The sequence below is a fragment of the Saimiri boliviensis genome, chromosome 5 (assembly GCF_048565385.1).
Source record: "Saimiri boliviensis isolate mSaiBol1 chromosome 5, mSaiBol1.pri, whole genome shotgun sequence".
NCBI lineage: Eukaryota > Metazoa > Chordata > Mammalia > Primates > Cebidae > Saimiri > Saimiri boliviensis.
Window position 1 is genome coordinate 84,731,497 of NC_133453.1, and position 24,442 is coordinate 84,755,938.

Consider the following 24,442-nt stretch of genomic DNA (forward strand, 5'->3'; position numbering starts at 1 on the left):
CATTTCTTGAGCAACTGCAATGTACCTAGCTCAGTGGGAGTGGATGCATGTTAGAGGGAAGTAGATGGCAAGGCAAGCTAACTTGGATTTGGATCCTTGGTTATGCATGCTGTGTGACTTCAGGCTATGAGTTTACTTTCTCATTACGTAGTTTCTCCCCCTCGTTTGTAAACTGGGGATAATAATGCAATTTGCCTTAAAGGATTTTGGAAACGGTAAATGTAAAACTATGTCACTATCCCCATGCAGCAATGCCAGCTATTTTTTATTTACATATATTGTCTCAGACCATCCTTTCAGGAGCTCTATCAATTAGGTATCTTCTACTCCAATTTTATTTTAAAAAATAAAAGTTAAGAAATATGCTCAAGTGAGAAATATGGCAGAATTTAGTGATGGTTTTTCTTACTCCCATATCTGGGCTTTTTCATGCTAGTCTGAAATTTTGGAATAACATTACTAGTATAAAATATTAACATATTTTATGTTATATAACATGTATTAACATAATCTATATACCATATATGTTCTTGTACTTAATATTTTCTCTTTATTTTAAAATATTAGCTTTACGTATGTCTTCCTTAAAGCTCAAAGTTTTAAACTTTGAGTGAAGTGGTAACTTATCTCTCAATTAAGGTTTTTTCTTTGTGGAAAAAATATTTATGCTACAATGAGAAAGAGTAAAAAGTTCAGCAACTACCAATTTGGTTTACGTGTTCACACCTTATGTGGTCATTGTACAATATGTCATGTGTCATTGTATTGTATGAATCAAAAGGTGAATCACTGAAACAAATTACAAACAGATAGTAAATTAATAAAATACCTATCTGCATTGCAAATATTATTTGAATTAGTTTTTGAAAAATTGATATAGTTTCAATAAATTGTAATTATTAATACTAATTTCTGATTGCTTTGTATTATTTCCTGCATGGTAAAATTATAACCAAATCTGAATATCAACCAATTTTCAAATACAAGGAAAATGTAGATCATGTAAACTGAATTTACTAAAGAAATAGCCTACATACTAAATTTCAGGAAAAAAGGTAAATTATTCAAAAATATATTATATTTGGGGCTATAAGCTTAACTTGTAGAAAGAAACGGATTCTTTAAAAAGAATTTCAATAAGTTGAAAAGAATTATGTTCTTTCATCTTGAAATTTGACTGCAAATTGAGTAGAATCATATACATTTTATTTAATTCCAACAATATGCTTGAAAAAAATTATAAATCAATAGTGCATGGAATGTCATATTTTGATTATGTAAATTAAAAATTTTGATGTAGAGTTATTAAGCAATTTTCTCAGATGCTAATATTTAACAGAGCAATGCTAATTTTCTTTTTCTTGCCTTGACTAATTAATGCTACTTTTATGAATTTTTTTTAAGATTCTTGCTTAAACTTTGATGAAGCCAGTTAGTCCCCAAAAGAGAGTAATATGATATCTGTTGTTGAAAGATAAGTAGGATGTTTAATTCTTTCAATAAAGCAAGCCATTTCTCAAACATGGGCATTAATGATAGTGGAAAAACTACCTTTTGAGGGTGGGATGGAAAGACAGCTTATTGTGTGAGAAGATTTTGAAGATAATGACTAAGATGAAAAGAATCATATATATTGTAAATTAGCCTGCTTTATATAAATAAGAGCAATAATAAATGAGATTACTTTTCTTTGCCTTCTAGAAAACAATTTATAGTAATTTTTAATGTTTCTAAGGTTAAAAAAGCAAAGAACTGAACAGTTCATATAGTAGTTATATTTCTATATAAAAAGAAATTATATAAATTAAGTACACAAAATATAGGCATACTTGTCCATTTTTGCAAACACACACACACGCGCGCGCACACACACACACGAGGTATACACCAGAAGCTAAAACAGACTAGGAGGCAAGAGGAAGTGTGTGATGAAGATAAGAAAGGAAAGAGACTTCCATAAATACAAGATTTTATATAATTTTGACACACGTGTATGTTTTATCTACTCAAAAATATAATGTTATATAAAAAAGCTAATGCTAAAACTTGGAATAATGAATAGAAATCAATGATCCTAGCTACTTGTCAACTTGGACACATTACAGAGAGGAAACATTTTTCAAGAGACTTTTAAATACTGTATTCTGTATATTCTTGGTGACATATGTTAAGGACCAAAAAAAAAAAGAAAAGAAAATCGAGCAAGGAAGTCTTTAATCTAACTCACCAGGTATAGTGTTAATAATATTATTACCATGGTAACTTTGAAACTATTCTAAATATACCACCAGTGTAAGATAAAGAAAACAAATAATTATGTTAATATATTAATTCTATTAGGAACCAAGGTTTTCTGTGCAATGAAAAATAGATGCAGGCCGGGCACAGTGGCTCACACCTGTAATCTCAGCATTTTGGGGGGCCGAGGCAGGTGGATCACTTGAGGTCAGGAGTTTGAGACCAGCCTGGCCAACATGGTGAAACCTTGTCTCTACTAAAAATACAAAAATTACCTGTGCATGGTGGCATGTGCCTGTAATCCCAGCTACTTGGGAGGCTGAGGCATGAGAATCTCTTGAACCCAGGAGATGGAGTTTGCAGTGAGTGTACCACTGCACTCCAGCCTGGGCATTACAGCAAGGTTCTATCTCACCAAAAAAAAAAAAAAAAAAAAAATAGATGCAGATATAAAATCCACCAAACTAAGTTAAAAAATATCAATATGATCGCAAGATGTTGATTTAAAATTTTTTTCTAGCTCTGGTCTCTGAATGTAAAAAGAATTGAAGTTATCTCATTAGCAATGAGCATCCCTTGTACCTACATCTTGGTTTTAAATATTATTCTTAACTACAACAAATCAGAGCTTCATGGTGAAATTGGTATTACATGTAAGGGGCAAAAAAATACATTAATTGTAGGACATCTTGTTATGCCAGAAAACAAGGAAGAGTTCAAAGACTGTATCAAATGGACCCAGGATCCCGATGGAATTATTACTGGAATTGTCACTGGTCAAATTAGGTACAACATAAGTATCAAATAATTAGCATCTACAATTGATATTTATATACTCAATACTTAAAAACTCATAATGAAAGTCAAAAAGAAAGATGAAATAATTCATAAGCCAATAATCAGATTATTACAGGGCCTCCATACACTGAAATTAAAAATTAAATATACAAAATTAATTAGTCTTATTTTCTTTTTCTGAGACAGAGTTTTGCTCTTATTACCCAGGCTGGAGTGCAATGGTGAGATCTTCGCTCACTACAACCTAAGCCTCCAGGGTTCGAGCAATTCTCCTGCCTCAGCCTCCCGAATGGCTGGGATTACAGGCATGTGCCACCACTCCCAGCTAACTTTGTATTTTTAGTAGAGATGGGATTTTTCCATGTTGGTCAGGCTGGTCTCAAACTCCAGACCTCAAGTGATTTGCCTGCCTTGGCCTTCCAAAGTGCTGGGATTACAGACATGAGTCAGCATGCCCAACCTATTCTGCGTTTTTATAAGACATTAGAGTTCACCTCAGTGGCTGATGATCAAACTCTCACCATCAGGTAACAATGCCAGCTAAAATGAGGAGGGAAAATGACAGAATTAATTTTTTGTAACACCCAATGAAATAACTGATTCATACAAAGATTACTAATTGTTGCTAAAATCATTAGGTGGAACGGTTGAGTGAAAGTAGATATTTGTATATTATCCAGTAGATTACTTTCTGAATGCAAAAGAATAAAATTTCAAAAAAAAAAAAATCTGGCTATCACTATCATAGCCAAGTGATCAAATATGTTACCACTAATAGTGGGGCCACCGAACATTGTCTGCTATTCAATATGACAAAATATGAAATACACAGTATGACCTATGAAATATTTCTGCCAAAAATATATTATAAAAAACTAATCAAGCTTTCAGTTCTAACTTATAATGCCTATGTAATATAATTATTAGAGATGTAAGTGAAATAAAACCATGTGTGAACCATCACATGAATCCAAAAATATTTTCATTACAAGATAATTGTCCTGTTCTCTTAAAAAATTATGGTCATGAAGAAAAAAAGTGAGAGCCATTCTAGAATGATGGAAACGGAAGCAAAATAATGGCCAAATTAAATGCATGGAACTTAGTAAGATTTATTGAAAAAATAAAATATTTGTTGTCCAATGGGGAAAATTTGAATATGAACTGTGAATTAAATATTATAATTAATTAAGATTATTTTATGTGACATGACATACGATCATCTAAGAGCAAGTTCTTATTTTAGGAGTGGCAAAATGTAATTTTAGAAATTAAGTATGATGTTTGCAACTTGCTTTGAAACGTTTCAGAAAAAATATAGATAGAAATAAAGCAAACTGTTAAAAACTGCATGTATGGGTGTTCATTGTACTATTGTTTTGGTGCAAATAAATGTTTTTAAATATTAATGTTAAAATATTTAGAAAAACAGAAAAAAGTGTGAATAAAACTTTCATTTTGAGTAATAGGTAATTTAAAAAAAAATAACTTTTTATGTGTTACCTATCACTGTTTCTCTTTGTGTTTGAAATATCCTGATTTGAGGCAATGAGAATCCCTTTCCACAGCATGAGTTAAACTTAGCTGATTTGGGTTAATTATGTTATTTGTTCCAGAGAAGCCTGGAATGATAGTCCCTTGGCAAAACTATAAATTACATTAACTACAGATAAGTCATGTCCTTTAATTACAGGTCAGCAGGACATACCTGCCTGTCAGCGTTATTTGGTAATGATAATAGGACTCATGTTTTGCAAGTGGTTTTAGTAGAGACTCAGGGGTTTTGATGGTTAAGGGTGATTATAGAATTGCAAAGTACCTATAAGACTTGTGCTTAGTATAAGAGATTCTTCTCACAAGCAGAACTGGACTTCCTACTATCAAGCTTCTTCACGAGCATGCCAGCCATGGTCTAAAGTTGAAGATTTGTCTTGATTTGTTAGTGCTTCCTCTGCAACCCAGTGGTGGAAAGACAAAGAAACCTAACCCCAAGATCTCCAGATCCCTTTCAGTCCATATCCTTGCCCTGCAGCTGTTGTACTGCCTCTTTTGCCTGTAATAAAGCTATTACATGAATGAAACCACTGAGCTCCTGGGAGTCTTTTTCAGGATCCAACACTTAAAGCAATTAGCATGTAGTTAAACTTATTCTATATCCTTTTGGCACACTCCCTTATTCTTTGAGCATTTCCTTGCTTTTTGGAATAAGATATCCTACATATATCTTGTACATTTCCTGCCCTAGACCTGTAATCAACTATTTCTTGAAGGAGTTCTAATTGCTTTTAATGGAATATTACATTTAGAAAACAAAATTGGGAGCTTAAGAATGCTTTACTATTTCTAGGCCCTTTCAGTGAAAAAACTAGAATATATGTTTTTAAAAATAGAACAGAGTTTACATTAGTATTTCCAATTCCATTTCCAACATCAATATGGTTTTTCTGAACTTTATTTTATATTAGCATATAAGCATATATTAATGCACTAATGTATTAGTGTACTAGTATATAAATGTTTTCTTTCTCTAAAAACATTGTTTCTAAAATATCACAACATAATTCCCACAAATTGTCTATAATATATAAATTAAATGGTTTTAATCTGTAATATCAACCATAATATTAAAAATAAGATACTGTCTGGAGTTTAAGATTTCTTTGTTGTTTATACCTTCAGGATATAGTTCTTTAAGAATGTACAGAATGCAGTCTTGAAATTTTCTCTCTGTGTGGTTATATTACAAATGTAGTGCATTAGGCCATTCTTGCACTGCTGTAAAGAAATACCTGAGACTGAGGTTTAATTGGCTCATGGTTCTGCAGGCTATATTGGAAGCATAGCAGCATCTGCTTCTGGGGATCAGTCAGGAAGCTTACAATCATTGCAGAAGGCAAGCGAGGAGCAAGCATATCACATAGTGAAAGCAGGAGCAAGAGAGAGAGTGGAGGGGGTAGGTGCCACATACTTTTAAATTATCAGATCTCACAAGAACTCACTATCACAAAGACAGCACCCAGGCATGAGGGATCCGCCCCCATGATTCAAACACTTTCCACCAGGTCTCTGGCCTCCAGCATAGGGGATTACCCTACATCATTACATTTGGGCAGGGATAAATATCCTAATTACAACACATGGTAAATAGATTATTCACTTATTCACAATCCTAAAACTTCAAAAGCTCTAAATCCCGAAGTTTGCTATTTTGCTATTTGTAAATTTGAAATCAAAGCTAGCAATTTGCTTCCTCTTGTAGTCAATAGTATGGGGTTTGGTTTGTTTTCTAACTAATTTTATTATTTAATTGGTAAAAAATTTAAATCTTGGAGTCAGATATATTTAAAAATATATCAAAAGAAATATTGCATCCATTGCTAGTTCCCTTTGCCTATCTCCTCCCATGCCACAGGCAGGTGTTCCTTTTTGAAACTATATGAATTATTTGGGCCTATAGATTTCATTATTTGTTTCCTTTTCCTCTGTTACTCAAAGGAAGTATGCTACCTATATTATTCTGTACTTTGCTTTCTCTCCTAGCATATGTCTTAAATATCTCACACATTCAATATAGATCTTTCTCATAATTCTCATGGCTGCATTTAATCACAGAAAGCTTTTTTTCACTCTCAGTCTATAAAATAATGAATGCATTTTTGAAGTAATTGTTTGGCTTAATTTTTACAAGCAGAATTTCTGACTTATTTGGGTTTTATTCTAGCGTGTGATGTGAGGTAAGGATCCAATTTTTTTCCAATCTTTCCCCCCAATGGCCATCAAATTCCTCACTCCATTTATTGAAAAGTATGAGTTTTCCTTAGCGATTTGAGATTCACATCATACATGATATATTATATAATAAGCTTCCATCTGTACTTATCTTTATTGCTTTAGATAGTTTCAAAATAAAATAAATTTCCTTTTATTTACCCCAGTCTGATTTCTCATTGTTTTCATTTTCAGAACTAAGTACTCTATTGAAATTTGTGTATATTATTTCAATTTGTGTTTTTATAGTTTAATGCACTTATATGTATAAATAAATTATTTTGTTTGATTTTAAGATTTTATATATAAATGTTAAACTGTGAAAAGTATCCTTATGCAACTTGCTTTCTTTCATCTAAACTATGGTTTGAGCCTCTGTCAAAGTTGTTATACATGATCAACTTATTTTTAACTCATGTTTAGAAGGTCCAAAGTCATTTATTCACAATTCTGAAACTTCAAAAACTCTAAATCCAAAAATTTGCTATTTTATTGTTTGTACATTTGATATCAAAACTAATTTTTAACAAAACTTCTGAATTTACATTGATGTTGTTATCTTTATCAATAGCTATATATTTTACTGTATATTAATGAGCTTGACTATAAAGAGGTATTTCAGATTCTGCTTGAGGTCTCAGTAAATATTTAATATATGCAGTTAATCACTTTTCTACAATGAAAAATGTCTGAATTTGAAAACACTTCTAACCACAAGAGTAGACTGAATAAATAGTCATGATAATTTGCAACTTCTCATATGAGAAGGTAGTATTTATCCACAACTTGAGTCAGGATTGGCTATTTGATTGATTTGATCAGTAGCATGTTAGCAATGGATCACAAGCAGAAGCTTGAAAGGTGCCCCCATATTGCATCTTGATTAGTTGCTGTTCTTAGAAATCTTGTGACTACCGCCATGACAAAAAGCTTGGGCTTGCCTGATTGCTGATTGGAGACACATAGCTCTGCTATTCCCTCTCCCCAGACAGCAGCCAGCCAACTTCCAGACTTGTGAATGACACCACATACCAGCAGCTGCCTGCAGATTCATGGTTGAATCCAGTTACAACCAAAAGAACTTTTCAGGTGAACCCAGTTTAAATTAGCTACCCACAAATACATAAATTAAATAAATGGGCATTGTTTTCAATGATTAAATTTTAAGCTTGTATTATTATGCAGCAAAAGCTAATATAGATAAGAAACTATGAACCTGTATTCTATCAGATCCATATATAACTATGTAGGTATTTACTTCCTTATTAATGAATATTTAGGTTGTGTCCAATTTGCCACCTCTAAAATAATGCAATGAGCATGACTCTTTTGAGAACATGAATAAGAAATTCTCCAAAGTATATGCTTAGAAAGAAAACTGAGGAGTTCTAGGAAAATTTTAATTTCACTATATATAGCCACATAGTGTCCCATAATTTCATTACATTAGCACCAATAATGTATAAAATTTATATTTCTTCAAGCTTTCCAATTTTAACCTGTTTTTTTTCCTACTTATGAGTCATTGAATATGAATATTTCAAGTGTTTTAATTTTCATTTCTCCAATTGCTGGTAAATTGGAATATATTTTTACACACTTTCACTTTGTGAACTTACACATTTTCTTTTCTCTGAAATGTTAGCATGAAGAGTCCATGTTTCTATTTGTAGAAGGCGTTTTACATATATGTTACATATTTACTTAAATATATTAAAAATAACGTTTTTAGTTCTGTGGTTCTCAACTTTGGTAACACTAATACAATAGATTAACTTAGGAAACTTTAAAAGCTACCAATGCCCAAGGCTGTTGATCTCATATAATAATCACAATCTTTTTATATTTCTTGCACAGTCCATTATTGCCATTTTTTAAAAAATAAATTTCCTCTTAGCTTCGGACATTGCCAACAGAATGTTGCTTTCGAGCTCTCTTTACCACCCACCTCCATCTTCTTTTTCACTTGCTTGGAGTAAGTCTAAAACATTGGCCAAGATTCCTGATATATGTTTCTTTCCGCTTTTGATCTACATAAGTGTTTAACTTGTTGTATTATTGGTTTTGTTTAGACCACCAATCCTTTTTATTGTTTATATGCTTTACATTTCACTGTTTGTTTTTTTCCTGATGTTTTATGGAGAGATTTTTAAAAACATAGCAGGATGGATGTTGACTTGGTCCTCTTCATTGTTAAACCCAACAAGTATCTAGATAATTAAACTCAGTAATGATTTTCAATCCTTATTTATTTTTCAGTCAATGAGGTAATAAACATCTTTTTTTAAATTTTTACTGTGAACTCTACTAGGCACTAGTTGCAGGATGGTAAAATCATCATCTTGCCTGCCAACTCCCATTAAAAAGAAAAGAAAAGACAGGAAACCAAAGAACAAAATGCCTGTGGTGTAGCTCACAATCTGGTGGGAGAGCCAGCTATCAAATAATTTCATAAAATGTAAAATTACAACCGTGGTAAGTACTAAGAAGTAGAGATAATTGAAGCTATAATAATGTAAAATTTAGACAGTTGAATCTACATCTTATGTTAGGTAAATCTCTTCTGAGTTATTGATAGTTGAAATTGAGTAGTGCAAGGAGTTAATCAGCAAGATTTTCAGATTAAGATACCCCAGGATCACTCCCCTCTATAAAAATACAATTAGAAACTATTCAAAGATAAGACCATCACCTGGAATTCACTAGACTTTTGGGAGAAGTGAAGAAACCCCCTGGGCCCACAGAATCAAAAGAAGCCATGAGGAGTAAGAGAAAGGGATATTTTAAACTGTGTTACCCTTCCTCAAAACTGGCATAATTCCACTCACAGATTTTTCTAGACTCAGTTTCTAAGCAAGAGGAGAGAATTAGATGTGGAAGTTTTATCTCCCCTCTGTTCTGGGAATCTTCACGGGAAGCCTACTTCAGTCCTATTTGAAGCATTGAAAGTTCCAGGAGGACTGAACCAACTGGGATGAACTGGGCACAAAGAGTGGGGTGCTGAGCTCAGTGACTGGCACAGGATGCTGATGGCTACTTGCATTCTAATCAATGGAGACACAACTTTGAAGAGATTGGCCAGTGCTATAGCACTCCAGGGGCACAATCTATAAAAAAAACCCAAATAGCTAATATGATTTTCCACAATTCCCAAGTTGCTTACATGGAGCCTTCCTCAGGCCTGGGACACTGTCAAGCAAATTAACATCTCTATAATTGTAATTTTCAAGAAGATGAAAGCAAAAATGGCCTAGAAAGCAAATTTAAGGAAATAGCACAGAAAATTTTCCAAATCTAGAGAAATACAGCAGCATACAAGTACAAAAAGCTCCTAGGTCATCAATCAAATTTAACTTGAAGAATAATTCTCCAACACACATCATAATCAATGTAGCAAAATTTGAAGACAAAGAATGAATACTCAAAGGGGCAAGAAAAAGGAAACATGGCATTCAACAGAGCACCAATATGGTTTTCAGTGCATTTTGTACAAGACACCTTGCTGACCAGGAAGGAGTGGATTGTTACATTCAAAGAGCTGAAGAAAAATAACTGCCAACAAAGAATACCCGCAAAAACAATCCTTCAAATATAAAGAGCTCAAGACTTTCTCAGAAAAACAGAAGTTGAGGGAATTCATCAGCACTAACACTGTCTTACAAGCAATGCTAATATGAGTTCATCATTCTGAAATAAATGAACACTGAAGTGTAAAAGAAAATATCCGAAGGTATTAAACTCACTGGTAAAAGAAAGAAAACAGATAACTTTGTAAAACTCTAATACTGTAATTGGGGTAAGTAAATTGCTTATATCTTAAACATAAAGACTAAAATACAAAGTTATTAAAATAATAACTACATTGGTTAGAAACAGACAATATAAAAATGTAAACAACATCAGAAAGGCAAAAGATGGGGATAAGCTAGTGGTAAAGCATGGAATTTGTTTGCCACTTTTCTTTGCATTCAAAGTTAAGTCACTATCAGTTTAAAATAGCTTGTTATAATGATATAATTTTTTTGTAACCACATAATAACTACAAAGCAAAAAGCTATGATAGATACACTAAAAATAAATAACACATAATCAAACATACTATTGCAGAAAATTACTTCACTAAAAAGGAATACAGTAAGAAAAGAAAAAAGGAAGAAATGATCCACAAAGCAACCAGAAAACAAGTAACAAAATGGCAGTAGTAACTCCTTACCTATAAAAATGATTTTGAATATAAATGAAATAAATAAGTTAATTAAAAGACATATGATAGCTGAAGGGATTTTTTAAAAAAGCAAGGCCTAAGTATATGCTTTCTTCAAGAAACTCACATCACACATAAAGACACATATAGATTGAAAGTGAAGAGATGAAAAAAGATATCACATAAATGAAAAACAAAATGAGCAGAAGTAGCTATACTTAATATCAGATAAAATAGGCTTTAACTCAAGAATAATAAAAAAGGACAAAGAAGGCCATTATATAATAACAGAAATCAATACAGCAAGAGAATGTAACAAAATATATATATGTATCTAACATTAATGTACCCAAATACATAAAACAAATATTAATAGACCTAAAAAGAGAAATTGATCACAATATTAGGGAACCTCAAAACCCCAGTTCAGCAATGGAAAGATCATTTAAACAGAAAATCAACGAAGAAACATTGGAGTTAAACTGTACTCTATACCTAACAGACATTTATAGAACATTCCATCCAACAGCTGCAGAACAAACATTTTTCTCAATGGCACATTGAAGTCTTTCCAGGAATAGACCAGGTGTTTGTCCTCAAAACATGTCTTAAAATTTTTTGGGAAAAAAAAAAATAATGTCATGTATTTTTTCGGAACAACAATGAAATAAAACTGGAAATCAATAAAAGAAGAAATGTTGGAAAGTGTATAAATTCATGGATATTAAACAACTTGCTCCTTAACAAATGGGTTAATAAAAACTTTTTTTAAAATTTAAAAATTTCTGAGACAAGTGAAATTGAACACAAAATCTACTGAAACCTATAGGATACAGAAAAAGTTATAAAAGGGAAGTTTACAGCAGAAGAATGAAACTAGACCAGTATTCTCAAAATATACAAAAATCACATCAAATTGAATTAAAGACTTAAATTTAAGACTTGAAACTATGAAATTACAAGACGAAAACTTTGAGGAAATGCTTAAGGACATGGTTCTGGTCAAGGACAATTTCAGTAAGACTTCAAAAGCACAGACAACAAAAGTAAATACATACAAATGGGATTAAATCAAGATAAAATGCTTCCGTACAGGAAAGAAAGGAAGGGAGGAAGGGGAGGGGGGAATGGGGAAGGGAGATAGGGGGAAAGTGGGGAATAGAGGAAAGGAGGAAGAGGGGAAATGCTGGAAAGCAGAAGGCAGGAAGGCAGGCAGGAAGGAAGGAAGGAGGGATGGAGGGAAGAAAGGAAGGCAGGCCAGAGTGAGGAATAACCTAGAGCATGTAGAGAATGGGAGAAAATATTTGCAAACTATCCATTGGCAAGGCATTACTAACCAGAATATACAAGAAACTCAATCAATTGCAAAAAAAAAAAATTATGTATTATATATATATATATATATATATATATATATATATATATATATAAATGTCAATACAGATCATTTGCCCATTTTAAAATCAAATATATAATCAAATATTTGATTATATATATTATATATATAAAATTATACTATTATATATTATTATTTATATTATATAATTATATATTATATAATATTATGATATATATAATATATAAAATCAAATATTTGATTTTATATATATATATATATACATATTTGATTTTAAAGTGGGCAAATGATCTGAATTGACATTTCTTAAAGAAGACATACTAATGACCAAAGGGAACATTTAACAATGTTCAATGTCACTAATCATCAGGAAAATGCAAATCAAAATCAGTGACATATCTTCTCACACCAGTTAAAATGGTATCAAAAAGAAAGAAAATAATGGGGATGCAGAGAAAGGGGAACACTCTTACACTGTTGGTGGGAATGTAAATTAATACAGTGGGAATGTAAATTAATACAGTCACTATATAAAACAGTAGAGCGGTTACTCAAAGAACTAGAAACACACCTACCATATGATCTAGCAGTCACATTGTTGGTTATATACTCAAAAGAAAGAAAATCCATATTTGAAAAGATAACTGCACTGTTATGTTTCTTGCAGTACTATTCACAATAGCCAAAGTATGAAATCAACCCAGGGGTCCATCAGTGAATAAACAGACAAAGAAAATATGGTATATATACACAATGGAATGTTATTCCACCATAAGAAAAGAAATGAAGTTCTGTCATTTGGCAACAACATGAATGGAACTGGAGCACATTGTGTTAAGTGAAACAAGCCAAACACAGAAAGACAAATATTGCATGCTCTCACTCATATGTGAGCGCTAAAAAAGTTGATCTCATGGAAGTAGAAAGTAAAAAATTGATTATCAGAGGCTGAGAAAAGTAAGGCGGAAAGGGAGATGAAGAGAAATTGGTTAACGGGTCCCAAAATACAGTTAGATAGAAGAAATACACTCTAGTGTTCAATAGCACAGTAGGGCGACTATACTAAACAATAACTTATGGTATATTTCTAAATAGCCAGAAGAGATTTGGAATGTGCCTAACACAAGAAATAATAAATGTTTGAGGTGATAGATATACCAATTACCCTGGTTCATTACACATTGTATGTATATACCAAAAATTGCACCACACTATTTGAATCATCAAAGAACTGTTTAATATTAAATAATTGATTTCCTGTTATTTCATCACCAAAGATGAAGATAATCAGTTATCTTTGATTTAATTACTTTAGCAAAATCCAAACATGTCATAATATATTCTTTCCTGATTGCAAAGCAATTATGTAACAGACATGAACCTTAATTTTTAAGAGAATCCCAGGTATACTGCTCCAATAGGTGTATCTTTCCATTTAAAAGTACTTGTGACTTATGCTTTTGAAGAAATGCTAGCTTCTTTATACCTCTCACTTTGCCTTAACTTTATCATCTAAAACTATCTCCTATATTTTTATCCAATAAGAATGAAATTTTCTTTTTGTTAGATGGAGTTTCACTCTTGTTGCCCAGGCTGGAATGCAATGGTATGATCTCAGCTCATTGCAACTTCTGCCTCCCAGGTTCAAGAGATTCTCTGGCCTCAGCCTCCCAAGTAGCTGGAATCACAGGCGTGCATCACCACACCTGGCTAATTTTGTATTTTTAGTAGAGATGAGATTTCACCATGTTGGTCAGGCTGGTCTCCAACTCCTGACCTCAGGTGATCCATCTGCCATGGTCTCCTAAAGTGCTGGGATTATAGGCATGAGCCACCACACCCAACAGAATGATTGATTTTTTGATAATACCTTTTAAACGCTCTTAATACTAAATAAAGCACTATGTCATTGAGACTCAGTGATGGAACACTGATTGTGAAAAAATTGTTTGAATGTTTAAAATTTTCTAGTACAACTCCTCAATGAAGATTCTCTTACAAATACATGGAGATGCAACCTATTTGGAAAAAAAAATATTAAATTATATCAAAGTTACAATAAGAAAAAAATAATAATTTAATAGCAAACAGTAGTGATGATGTCACTCTTCTACAATAATATTTGGAATCCAAAACAAGTGGTAATTATCATTGGGTTACTTTTTTGTTATAATTACTTAGTTCATCTATCAATAAGGACAATTACACAAGGTTTTTAAAATTCCACACACAGGAAATTCTCTTCCTGTTATTCTGGCATAACAAAAATATTCATTCCCCAAAATTATGCAAAATATAGAATACCCAATCACACAAATATATCTGTCTTTTATAAAGACAAGTCATTTGTAACAAATGTTGTGAAAGTACAACATTCACATTTTTCATGCAGATGCTGGCAATTTGCCCATATTCTATAAACATAACTCCAAATAAACTAATTTTGGGGAAAAGTTTCCTTATTTGCTCCAGAAGCTGGAAGAACTGGAGATAGTTAACTTGATGCTGTATTGTAGAGAAAAACTAAGAAAATGAACACAGTGGAAAGTAAGAGAGAATATATAAGAAAAATGAGAATTATGAACAATTCAGTAGTCAAAAATGACACACTTTGCTCTTTAAAGCGCAAGAGTTTTATTTCAGTGCAGTTAGTGCTTGATTATACACGGAAAACGCCAGTCCGTCATTGGTTTCTCCTGTATACTCAGTCAACAGTGAATATAATTTCAAGTACATCCACAGTTTTAGAGAATAACAATTTCTCTTTACCTATATATGTATAATTATGTAACTTTCATGAATACTTTAATGTTAATAAATAATGCATTTCTTAATATCTTTTAATTTTTCTTATTTCTCCATTGCACAAATGAGGAATTTTGATTCATTCAGCATTTTGAGATACTCTAAAGCAGTAGGACAATTAACATTGGGATGAGCAGTATAAAAAAAGTCCTCTACTCCATGGAAAATATTCTGTCTTTGCAGTCATTCAGATCAGTCTCAAAGCAAGGATGTTTTCATTTGTAATGAATTCATTGTTTCTTTCTTTGTTTTGCTCTTTTATAAGTTGGAGAAAATAAAATTAGTCCTACTCTAAAGTGATTTTTTGAATTATGATGAAAACTGAGAAAGTCTGAGTGCTTACCCACCTACCAAAATATTTGTTTTGCATAGGTGTTCTAACATGATACACAAGAAGATCTATACTTCATGTTAATTTGCCACTCATAACCATGCATAACATAACGAAAGTATAGAAAAATCAACTTGACTTCATTAAAATATAACCATATGTGTTATTATATTAAACAAGGTTTACTTCTTTACCACAGTTGCGTAATTATTTGTACTGTCATACATGACCATAGTAATCAGATAGCATAGTTTTCCTACTATTAATTGCCCCTTTTTACTCAAAATATTCTGGTTTGGAAAATTCTTTCAAAACCTCTTAAATTTCTGACAAAGCAATGAATGCTTCTGCTGGGGGATGCTTCAGCCAGAGATTTGGCAAGAATTTCATTGAACTATGAATTACAAATACCACTGGAGCACTTAGCTCTTAATGTCAAGGACTAGCAGGTAGAAAAGTCATCGACCTGAAATGATTTACTAACATTGATTATTAGGAAAAAGTTGGGCTACTATTACACAATGGGAACACGAAAGCATATGATTCACATTCAAGTGAACCACTTAGGTACCACTTTTTATGCCCTTGTCCAAATTACTACACTGCCCAATCTTGTTCCCTTTCCTTATTTTCCGCAGGTATTTCCCCCAAGAGCTCTGCATCACAAATTTATTGGCTAAAAAGCAAATGAAGCAAAAAATAATCAACTGTGAAAAATGGAGAATTTAGAGCATATATGTCAACATTTTATAATTAAAAATAAGTTTATACATTATTTTTATTCTACATACATGCTGTATATAATCGTTCAGTATCTTCTTTCTCATTTCTTATATATTTTTGTATATCGGAGCCAGAAAGTAAAACATTCTTTCCCCAGAATCCATTACTGCTAAAGTTCTGCATATTGTTTAATTTTCCTTAATGGTGGGAAAATCAAATGGGAGGCCTGTCTTCCAGTGAAGAGGCCATTTTCCAGAGACTGTGTCTGCTGTTCAGCAAGTCTCAAGACATTTCAAGCCAAACTGAAAGAGCTCTGCAGGTTCACTTGCTCAGGACTAAGTAGAGGTAACCTAGGTAACCTATTAACAGGTGCTTCTTACTGCCTGTGCCTCATGTAGCCCAAAAAAACAACTGTGAATGGATTAAGATAGCACCCTTAATTATGAGCTGTTTTAACACTGTAGACTTGGGTTTTTCATTTCAATCTTTAGGGTTTTTGTTTTTTTTTTTTTTTGAACAGAGTTACTTGCATTTATTTTTTTAATTTAAAAATTGAGACTTATAAAACATCAATAAAAGAGTTTGTTTTTTTTTTCAAATTGCATCCAGAAAATGAAAGACTGATATTTTTTTTCTCATTGCCTGAATAAGCAAAGGGAGCCACCACAATTGGTTTGATCCATATAAAGCAATCCAAGACATCTTTAGAACATAAATTCCCAATCCCTGTGCCAAGTTCTCATCACCAAACTCTACAAAAATTTCCAGCAGACTTGTTATATGAAATTTTAAGAGCTTAAATTAACTAGTTTCTATTTTATGTATAAGATATGCTATTTAGAGGAATAGCACACACTTTATATATACATGTAACTTAGGTTTTAAAATATATATTTCTTGAAGAGCTTCTGTGACACATCCGACTATTTAAAAATAGCTCATATAACATTATTTCTTCTGCTAGGAATCATTTGCTCAGTAGGATAATTCTAACACTTTAGGTTGAAGTATATGGTTCTTTGGGTAATGTGTATGATATTATAATTCTGCACATATTTTAACAAACACTATACATTTGAAACAGATCTGTATATATGCAGTACATATTTTAGGAAAATGATATACAGTTTCAAATAATAAGCTTTCCAGTTATAAAAAAAATCTATGAATTTCATCACCTTTATGCCATCTAAGTCTCATAAAACTCCAGTGTAATTCCTCAATTTAACCTCTTGTACAGAAATCTTCCCTACCTCAATCCACACTCATCCCTGACCTTCTTTTGGCTTCTGGTATAATCTGAAAATAGTAAAAGCAAAACAAGTTTATGCGAATTTTGGAAAAAGTTAAAACTCCTTAGAATTAATGGAGTTTTTGTAAGCAAACAAAATGATTTCTAAAGCTCCACAAGGAACGCATTTTAATACAAGTTTATATCAATTACACAAATGTCATTGCTGAGATGAATATTGATCTTGAGTCATACATTCTTAGTAAATAGTTTGGCAAGGACATTTTCTTTTTTGTAGCTAATTTTGGAATTGTGTTTTAAAAGTCCCATTTTATGAAAATTTTACATGCCAGAGGGAGACATAGTTTTCTAGCAAAACCATGTAAGCTGTATATAAGAATGTGATAAATTACCAGGGCTGTCCCAAACCAGTTTGTTAGATAATAATAATTTAAAAATAGCATTAAGAATAGCCTATATGCAGGAAGTAAGAAATTCCAATCATAATTTCTGTTATGGCTTGAATATGCACCCCAAATTTCATGTGTGAGAAACTTAATCCCTATTATAATGACATTAAGTGGTGGGAACTTTAGGAGATAATTAGGGTTACATAAAGTCATCAAGGTGGGGCCCCCAAGATGGGACTAATGGCTTTATAAGTAAAGGAAAAGAGGTCTGAAGTGGCAGCCTACTGTCTTCTCACCCCGTGATGCCTCTCATCACATTACGACAGAGCACAAGGCCCTCACCAGAAGCCTACCAGATGTGGCTGCCTGATCTTGGATTTTCCAGCCCCTAGAACTATAAGAAAAAACAAAAAATGAAACAAACAAAAAAACACACCTCTTTTCTTATAAATTACCCTATCTCAGGTATTCTGTTATAGCAACACAAAACAGATTAAGACATCTCCTACAACTAACAGCCCTCTGCAGTAAATTGTTTGAGAGTAATTCTCAAGACCTTAACAACACTGTATGTCATAGTTTATTCAGATTTCAAATCCTGAAGTCTTCAAATTCCTTTATATCTTGTGTCACATCAGTCCAAGCTAGGGAACAGAAACCATTCTAGGTATTTCCAACAACAAATAGTTAATAGAAGAATTGGCTATAAAAATGTTAGAAGATTTAGAGGTGAAAGAGAAAATAGTGCCACCCACAGCTCTTTTCTATGGCTTCCTTGCCATCAGAGTGGCTTCCTAGTAGGCAGCTATGAGCCCATACCATGATACTGCAGGAGCCTGAAGTCCCCTCTCCCACAGATGCTGCTGGCTTTCCCTATTATTGGAGCAAATGGCTACTTCTAGTATCCTGCTGGGCAAAAAAAAAATATGGCCTCCACTTTTTATAAAATTTCAGTCTAAAATAACTGCCTTGTTTTGGCATAATCCAACCAGCACACAGTTCACAAGGGAGTCCAAGAAATATAATTTAAAATTCCAGCCCCTCATAACACAGGAGAGAGTATGAGAGTGAACTCAGATAAATATTTGGCACATTTACTTATGCAGTATTCCTAAAGAGATAGCATGCAATTGTGTTTTAAGATTTATTTTGGAGAAAATATTAAAATATGTAGGCATGTTATATAACATGACAAGGGTCTGCTACACTAGTATGGTTATCAGAAGGAGTGTTTTGAGAAGAGTAGGGTTAGATTATTGTTGATGAACGTCCAGGCCCTTTCACCAGTTTCTATTTTACACTGGAATAATTGTACACATTTAAAACAGCAAATGATGCCATGAGCAAATATAGGTCCAGTAATAAGCATTCAACTGATCCTTAAATAGCTCATCAGTATTTGGTTTGAGGCTGCCAAGGGCACAATAGGACCTGTAATACAAACTACTGATGGCTGATTCCATTAAGATCTTTTACTAAAAATAGCTTTTTGATCCCTGCTTGTGCTTTATACTGCAGTAGTTTCTAAAGCATGTAAATACATATATGTATGATGAAATGGTCACTAGACTCATGAATTTCCAAATAAAATACTGCAAATAATTTTTACATATTTAGGCAGACAACTTGTATATGTGTGAAAGTATGCGTGTGTGTATATAAATATGTTGCAAGGACATTTACACATAAATCTATGTGTGCCTACACATATCTGAATACTTAGGTATATTAAAGTCAAGGTTACAGTGTTAAAACAGCAATACAGTAGTCAGAGAGAATGTTGGTCAAAGAGAAATCTATTCTACATGCGGTTTTTCTTGCTTTCCTGAATTGGCTAGGACATTCAGACTTTTTCCAGACTCACTAATTTACTTTAGAGAAAATGACCCTAACATTGTAACTCTAAATATATTATTTCTCATATATTTCAATCTATCAAGTTTGGACATTATTTTCTTTTTCTGGCTTACTAGGTTGTATCAAATATATTTTTATCTTTTATTATTTTTTGTGTGTACTTTATTAACACAATTAAGTTTACCATATTGCCTAGTGCTAAATATCCTTGCATTTCTAGAATAAGTACATAGGTATGTTGTGCTAGCACTCTCACATGTTGCTAGGTTGCATAAACAATTATGTATTTGGAATATCTGTAATTATTTTGAATTAATTTGGAATACTATATTTTTAAGAATCTTATTTTATTGTGAGGTGTCAAGGATATTACACTGATAGAGCATTTTGAGAAACTATATTTTTTTTTGTTTGGGAGAAAAACATTATATCCATAAAAATCATGTTACTTGAAGTTGCCTGGGTCTAGCAACTTTAAGGGTAAAACTTGGGATGGTATATTAGATTTGGCTATCATTTACATTTTTGGAGAACTAGCAGAGAATTCAAGTTTTATGGTTTTCTAATCAAGTTAGGACATATTCATTTTATGAGATTTAGTGAATAACACACAAAATATCAAATTTTAATGCAATTTTATAAAGATATTTGAAATTTTTCCAGTTATGTGTGTCCAACCCTCTTCTAACACTTAATATAGTTTCCTAATATTTGTTGCCTTGTGCTAGGGACTGAATTTTGTCCCCCTCCCAAAAATTCCTATGTTGAAGTCCCAACCCTAGCACTTTATAGTGTAACTATATTTGGATATTGTCTTTTCAAAGAAACAATTAAGTTAAAATGAATAAATTAGTCCATTCTCACATTGCTATAAAGAACTACCTGAGACTAGGTTATTTACCTGTTTATACATACCTACATACACACATGCATACATACATACATACCGGGGCATTCCTGAGTTTATTTGGGGTACACCTGGGCGAGGGCCCTGCACCTTGAAGGTGTTGGGCCTCTTGATGGTGAAGCGTGGTTTGTGCTGAGGGTACAGGACTCAGTGGGGCAGCGGGAACTTGATCTGGGAGTTGTGGAACTGCTTGACGGCCGGCAGCACTTGCAGGCTGCAATCTCCTCCACTTTCATGATCTGGAGGGAGTAGGCTGGGCAGGGTGCCAGGCGCCCGGGTCTCGGTAGCACTGGGTGACAGGGCCTGTGGTGGGCAGGTCCCGGTATTCCCGGTACATGTTGTGGGTGCCACTTTGGGAGTCATAGCGCAGCCAGATGCCAAAGTTCTTCACCCGCAGCGGGGACTTCTCAAACACCTGCCCACACTAGACAATCTCCCCTGAAGACTTCTTCATTTTCTTTAACTGAGATATGAAGTGCCAGAAGCGGGACTTCGCAACGACGTGATTAGGTGCAAAGATTTGCATGTGGTAAAGGGGTGGTGTACGGCACTTGGGAGTTGGCAGGCAGCGACCCACCACCTTGTACTCTCCTAGTATGTCCAAGGCTTTCATGGAGTCCTCTCCACGCTCGCTGTCACCCACAAAAGGAGAGATTAGGTAATTTACGAAGAAAAGAGGTATAATTGACTTACAGTCCTGCAGACTGTACAGGAAGCATGGCTAGGAGGTAAGAAACTTGCAGTCATGGCAGAAGGCAAAGGGGAAACAAGCACTTTTTACTATGGCAGAGCAGGAGAGGGTGAAAGGGGAAGTGCCAAGCACTTTTAAACCATCAGATCTCATGAGAACGTATTTACTATCATGACAACAGCAAGGCGGAAGTCTGCCCCCATGATTCAAACCCCTCTTTTTTTTTTTTGAGACCGAGTTTCGCCCTTGTTACCCAGGCTGGAGGATTCAAACGCCTCTACCAGGCCTCTCCTCCAACACGTGGGGATCACAATTTGACATGAGATTTGGGTAGTGACACAGAGCCAAACCACATCAATGAGGCCATTCAGGTGGTCCATAATCCAATCCGACTGGAGTCTTTACGAAAAGAGATTAGTAGATACAGGAGGAGACACCAGGGATGTGGACACACAGAGAAAAGGCCATGTGAGGATGCAGTGAGAAGACAGCCGTCTGCAAAGCAACAAGAGGAGCCTCAAGAGAAACCAAAACAACTAACACATTGATCTTGAACTTCCAGCCTCCAGAACTGTGAGAAAGCAAATTTCTATTGTTTAAGCCACCCAGTCTGTGATATTCTGATATGGCAGTCCTAGCAAGCTAATAAACCTGTATTGATCAGACACATCAAAGCCTTGTTATTTGATTATTCTTTTCTCCAAAACTAACTTTTGGTTTTATTTATAAAATACATTTTAACATTTTTAATCTTTAGTTATTTTTCTTTTTTTATATTTTAAATTTAATATACCTTTACTTCTCAAATTGAATTTTTTTAAAAAAACACTCATTTTTAAAAATATGTACTAGGGCTCATTCCCTCTGTTTATCTATGCAGTCAGTGTTGCCCATTCATTTCTAAGATATGTCATTTCAGTGAAAACTGTTTTTACCTTTAGAGTTAGCTTATAAGGGGCTTACATAGAGATGGATTTTGATTTTTTCTTTTTTCATTATCTTTTTGAAATAATTTCTAGAGCATTATATTGCTTTCTAAAAACATACTTTATATTATTTCTAAAGGAAATATTTTTCTTGTAGCTAAAAACATATCTTATTTTGAAATGTTCTATGAGTACTTTATTCATTCACTCATTCATTCATCAAACTTTTGTTGAGCAGTTATTTTTTCATGCCAAGCTTGGGGAAAGAAAGGGGATAGTATCATGAACAAAAAACAAGGTCATAGTGATACAGGTCACATTTTGATTGTGGGAGACAGACAAAAGTAAGCAATAAAATAAAATAATCTCAATTCATAACAAGCACTTAAAAAACAAACAAACAAGAGCTGAACTAGAGTATTCTACCCTAGGAGTCTAAGTAGAATAGTCATGGAAGTCCGCCCCCAAAAGAAGACACTATCTGATACGTTGAAATAGAGAATCAGGAATCAGCTAATCAGGACAATAGCATTGGTGGTATATGAGGGAAAATGGAGCCTCACAGGAAGCCCAAAGCCAGTGGCCTTTTCCCCAAAGGGGAAAGTGAGACTTATCACCAGGAAGCCTTTCCTCCAGTACTGGGAATAGCTTACCTTTGACTCTAGCTATAACAACTCAGCTTTCTGGTGACCTAAGTAATCTGTGGCACTCACTGTTCTTCTTCTTTGGCCCCAGTGCCAACTCTGCAAGTCTCCTTGGTAATAATACCCTGCTTATTGAGAGAATTATATGAACAAATTTAATTGGAGAATGATGTAATAAATATAAAAGTTCTTCCACTTGTTCTACTCCTTTGGTCAGCACACAGTACCTCTGATGATGTTCTACCAGGGAAATGCAGCTTTTTAGGAGATTTCCATTTTAATTTTATGAGGTAGCAGATTTCTCAGTTCTCTTGGGTTTCTCTCTCAAGTTGATAGCATCTGCTTTGTAACTTTCTGAATTCCCATCTATTTTGGCTTGCTGATGGCATCTTTCCAGCTTGCTGGTGCTATTTTTAATTTATTCTCAAATCACATTTTTTTTCCCTGTACTTTCAGTGGGATTTGGGAAAGGAATGGAAATAAATACTTGGGACCAGTCAACTTTGTTTATACTGGAAGTCCTAGAATTTATTTCCAAAGCATTACTCTTATTTATTTAAAAATGTTTTTTGCAATTCACAAGCAATTGTAAATCTGTTAGTTAAGTTTATAAAAACCTCTATGAATGCACATGACTTTCTTTCACAAATTGATATTTTTTCTTTCCATTTTCCCTCATTTTTCTCTCTTTCTACATATTCTTCAGTTCTGAATAATAACTGGTATTTCAGTTAATTATTTAATAAATGAATGAATAATACAGGATTATTTGATACTTCATATAATGCATATAAACAAAATAAAAAGTAAGCAACATTTATTATGTCCCACCAAAGTAGTCTACAGGCAGACAGACACACACACACACACACACACACACACACACACACACACACACACCATTTAGTCTTATAATAGCTCAAATACACTGATTCACTTGCTTAAGATCCCAAAGTGAGCAGCTGGTCTAGTTAAGATTGGGTATTGATTCGAAATACTTACTCCTCTCAATCCCCAACAAAATCCAAAATCCATGGCAAATGAAAATAAATGATTTTTGGATAAAATTATCAGTGTAAATAATGGGTCTGCAAATTCCAAAATACATTGACTTGGAAAGACTACATTACATCTAGTAGGAATCAAAGAGGCAGGAGAATGAACAATCCCAGAATGGTATTTCTAATTAAACAAGGGTAATTGTCACTTACTTCAATGAACATCACCCCACAACACCATTTCCATACATGGCAGCTTATGAGAGAACACAGTGGCTTGAGCATTTGTTGCTATGAGAACATTGATTACATTTATTTGTTTTCTATTTCAAGCTGCAGATTTCTCCCTTCAGTACTTTAAATAGTCACAAAAGAATAGCAGTCCCATTCATCACTCATCTTTCACTTGGCATGCTATAAAAAAGCATTTGGTCAAAGTAATATTTTATAAGCTTGGCAAATTGCTTAATTTTTAGCAATAAAGTTTGTCCAAAATACGAAATGTTGCCAAGGCAACATAGCAATTTCTCCTGTACCAAAGTAACTGAAGTGTG

The 24,442-nt window shown here is 33.4% G+C and overlaps 1 pseudogene; it reads right to left on the reverse strand.

Moving 5' to 3' along the window:
* Positions 1-12,689: 12,689 nt before the first annotated feature.
* On the reverse strand, positions 12,690-22,049 carry LOC141584604 (large ribosomal subunit protein eL20 pseudogene; annotated as a pseudogene).
* Between the last annotated feature and the right edge of the window lie 2,393 nt (positions 22,050-24,442).